Source organism: Schistocerca cancellata, unplaced genomic scaffold, assembly GCF_023864275.1.
Source record: "Schistocerca cancellata isolate TAMUIC-IGC-003103 unplaced genomic scaffold, iqSchCanc2.1 HiC_scaffold_754, whole genome shotgun sequence".
Classification (NCBI taxonomy): Eukaryota; Metazoa; Arthropoda; class Insecta; order Orthoptera; family Acrididae; genus Schistocerca; species Schistocerca cancellata.
The window spans coordinates 8,506,557-8,511,483 of NW_026046765.1; positions in this window are offsets into that span (position 1 = coordinate 8,506,557).

A 4,927-nucleotide genomic window follows, 5' to 3' on the forward strand; every position below is an offset into this window, starting at 1 on the left:
TGGACAGCAACAGAAGCAGCAGACGCAGTGGGAGGCCGCACCGGTGATGGGTAGCATGCCCGTGTGGCTGGTGAGCCACAGGAGTGGCACGACCATATACCACGTTTCTTCACGTGCCGGTGCCGAGCTAAGGTTGCTGTCACAGTGCACCGACATCGGTGGATTCCGTCGACGACTGACATCTGCCGAAGACGGCAGAACTTTTCAAATCAGTACGCCACTATGACCGCTGTCACTCAGTAGTCGAGTCCATCGTCAAAACTTGTAGGCATTGGACGACAACCGGTGAAATTCAAATCAGTTTGTATTTTCGGTCATATCGACACACATTATCACACACGGAATAAGGACTACGAGAAAATGATAAGTTTAATCGAAGAAAGGGTGAGTTTGTGCCATCTTGAGGAAAAAAATATCGTGATCAGGATATAGTTTGGTATCTATGGACTGAAAGTACAATTCGAAACTACAAATAGGAAAAAATCAATAGCAAATTGTAGGTGTAAATTATAACCTAAAAAAAATCCTCCAAGTCAGAAGTATACTACAAGCCATTATTACTGTTTACTGGCTTTTTTTATGCCAGTAGGGTGGTGATACTGTTACATGAAGTGGTTTACAAGTTCGCAATTATATTGCACCTATTTGTTTCCACTTTCCACAGCTTTAAGTGTTCAGAGTGTCTAATTCCAAACTTTATGTTTGTCTTTAACACGTATGCTGGATGACAGTCCATGACGGTAAAGGTTTCGAGTACGTATAGCGGTGTGTTTCGAGTTCTGTTAAAAAACTTACAGGGTGTTTCAAAAATGACCGGTATATTTGAAACGGCAATAAAAACTAAACGAGCAGCGATAGAAACGGTGTATCTCTATCGCTGCTCGTTTAGTTTTTATTGCCGTTTCAAATATACCGGTCATTTTTGAAACACCCTGTATATACTCACACTAAAGTGTAACTAGAAGTGACACTTCGATGTTTTGACATCTGGCGATTACATTTTTCCATTATTTAGAGCTACACCACGTTCTTAAAAGTACAATTTCTGAGTTTTTGTGTGGCATTATGGATGCTATTCACGATGCCGCAAAGACTAATTTAAAATCGAATATCTGCATTCTTGCATCCCAAATACTACGAAATATCAAATTTTTGTTCTATACCGAATTTTGGAGTTATTCTTTCTGCAAGTGCACTAAAAGACACTGTAATACAGTTTACTTCCTTTATTAAAAGCTGCACTCAATCTGAAATAACGTCCGCAGCTCGTGGTCTAGTGGCTAGCGTTGCTGCCTCTGGATAATGGGGTCCCGGGTTCGATTCTCGGCCAGGTTGGGGATTTACTCTGCCCGGGTACTGGGTGTTTGCCTTATCCTCATTCGTGACAGTGGCTAGAATGGACTGTCTACAAAAGTTGGGCTGTGTAAAAACTGTGACTTTGTACGGGCACTGATGACCACGCAGTTGAGCGCCCCGTAAACCAGACATCAAAATCATCATCATCATTCGGAAATAACACTGATGGCATGAGCTTTGTGACTTCATTTTTCGAGTTCCTGGGTAAGCGTTGCTGCTCTAGAACATGATTAGCTGAATATACTGCCAGTATTGCATTAACTTTTACTGGTTTTAGAATGAAGTGACCAGCTGTGAAACCATATACCTACATTTTATTAATGAAATAACATTTGCTTACACACACACACACACACACACACACACACACATGCACCAAATTTATCCATGCATTATGTGTCAGAAACAGCATTCACTTTCACCTTTTAACGTAATCATTATGTGCTCATAACCTCATTTTCAAAACCTTTATACCCACACGTACTACTACTACAGTATAATAAACCATACTCGGAACACCGTCTTTTGTTGAGATCCTTAAGGCCGTGTGTCATTGAAACTAGGTAAATATTTTCTTAATACACACGTATAAACATTAAAACATCAACGATTCTAATCGGTGGTGGGAAAAGGGAAGTGATGTCACGAAGTTAAAGCGTTTTTAACTTCTGTGACGTGGTGTTTACCCTTTCATCTCAAATATTCGTAAGGATTGTCTACTAATTCCAGTAACTGAAGACAGAGTTTACAGTACTCGCCATTTTCCTTTCGAGGCAGGTACAGCTCATTTACATGCAGTCGGCATCTTTTTTGATAGAAATCGCCGGATTGCAGCACACTCTCCCAAGCAAAGAGGCGTCGTGGTATCCACTTCAACCTTTCAGTTTAAAATGTTACCTATTTTGTACATAGAATAGATTCCAACCGAATACGCTTTCGGGTAAACTGGCAGCTTACGTTTCCTAGAAAACTTCAGCAGAGGTATGAGTGCGTCTCTTCTTATCGGCTTTAACCGGACACAACTGCTTCAGTTGTTAAAGGCAAACAACTTGTGTCATGTAGCCACAGCCGAAGTTACTCTGGTACAAAAATTGTGAAAAATTGCTGACGCATTTTAAATACAGGTATTGTAAACCATTTCCCTAAATAAAATTCTTCAGGGTATCAGACCGCATCGTCATAATTTAAAATGCGCCAACGTTTCGGCCAGCGTTGCAGCTAGCCTTCATCAGGGCCTTACGTTAACTGCTAAATGAAACACACTTGGTTCCTTAAATAGCTGCACGAGAAAACCGTGTCGTTACTTGATTGGCTGTAAAAGGAGGAGGAGGAGGGGTGAAAAGTATGCTTTATTGGTGTTTCCTTTATTATCTGTCATTGGCTGAAATAGCTGTTTTCTATTGGTCTTTATATTAATCCACCCCATTGGAGGAGACGGACGAATAGCGAACAGGTGATGGCTGTGACGTCACACTGTTTCCATGCTGTCCAGAAGCCGGCTGCGGCGTGCCATTGCTTTGTGTGCTCGCGACCACTACTGCGGCTCTCCGCGTGTCTGCTTGGGCCGCCAGGGCTCTGCCGCCGCTCCGTAGCCCTGCTATTGCAGGCAGCCAAGACCTCGGAAGCTTGTACCCGTCCTCTCTATTCTTGTTGGCGGGTCTTTTGGCCATTTCTATCGCCTCTCTAATCTTTCTTTTGAAAGTGAGAGGCTGTTTCGCCAGGACGGGGGCTTCTTGAAAAAGTATAGGTTTCCCGCACTCGTCTCGGTGTTCCGCCACTGCTGACTTAGTGTGTTGTTTCAGGCGGATATATCTTTCATGTTCCGAGAGCCTTGAGCTAATCGGACGTCCCGTCTCACCTATGTAGACTAATCCACACGCACAACCAATTGGGATAAAGTCGACAGGTTAACCTTTCAGCAAGCATCAAGGACCAGCAATAGTATTACTAACCGCCAGATGAGAAAGTACGACAAACTACAACAAAAAGCCACGGACGAAACATTGACGCTGGACAGGCGACGGACAGTGGTCAACCTCTCCAGCCACACCTTGAGCGAAGCAACCACAGCAATTCTGGCCAAGGGATGAATTTCGCAGTCGCACCTAAGCGAGTTCCAAAAGAAGATATCATAGAATCCGTAGAGGCTTCGGTACGTCATCTGCCACAGGCCGAGGCGGAGAAGATCCGGCAGGAAACGGTCAGAGTTCTGAATAAAGCAAAGCCACCGAAGCAAAACATCAACGCTGAAGAATACCATGCCATCAAGGAACTCAGGGACAACCCCCACTTAGTAGTGGTACAGGCAGATAAGGGCAACGCCACTGTAGTCTTGGACACAACTGATTACAACAAACGAATGGAAGATATTCTCGCAGAACCTATCTACAAGAAACTTCAGGGAGATCCGACGGCCAAGGTAATCGAAACGACGCAGGCACTGCTCAAGCACTCTAGAATCAACTTCGACAAGGCCAGAAGATTCATCCCGCAAGTGACACAGGCACCAAGGATATATGGTGTACCGAAGGTACACAAAACCGACTTCCCCTTAAGGCCTATAGTAAACAGTATAAATTCGCCGACCTACTACCTAGCGAAAGAACTGGCACCTAGGCTCCGACACCTAGTGCATCAAACCGAGTCCTACGTTAAGGATTCCACTCACTTCGTGTCTCTCCTAAAGGAAATGCGTGTTACGGACCAAGATCTGATGGTTAGTTTCGACGTCAAATCCCTATTCACGAATGTCCCAGTGTCAGATACTGTGAACATCCTAGAAGAACGCGTGGCACCTGATATATGTGAGCTTGTGCGCCACTGTCTGACGACCACCTATTTCAAGTGGAGAGGTCAATTTTATGAACAAACTGACGGTGTAGCTATGGGCTCACCCCTATCGCCTATCGCAGCAGAAATCTTCATGGAGGCATTTGAGGAAACAGCCCTCCAGTCCGCACCATTACGTCCAAATTGTTGGCTTCGCTATGTCGATGATACTTTCGTCATCTGGCCCCACGGAGAAGAGGAGTTACAGAACTTCCACAAGCACCTTAACCAACAACATAGGAAAATTCAGTTTACAATGGAAACAGAGAAGAATGGGGTGCTGCCTTTTCTCGACGTGGAAGTTTATCGAAAACCTGATGGTAAACTTGGCCACAAAGTGTACAGGAAACCAACCAATACGGACAGGTACCTTCACGCCTCCTCCCACCATCACCCCACGCAGAAGAAGTCCGCCCTACACACGCTAACGAAGAGAGCGTACAGGATAAGCGACGAAGAACATCTGAAGACAGAACTTGAACGCCTCAGGTCCATCTTCGGAACTAATGGCTATGGGAAGCAGATGATAGACAGCTCCATGTCGACAAGGGAGAAGACCAATAGGGAAGAGGAGAAGGAGGCACAGAGTACTGCGGTGTTACCATATGTACAAGGGGTCACCGAACGTATTGGCAAAATTCTACGAAAAGCCGACATCAAACCAATTTTCCGAAGCAGAAACAAAATATCAGATATGCTCGGTTCTACCAAGGATGCAGTTGACAAACTACACACAGCTGGC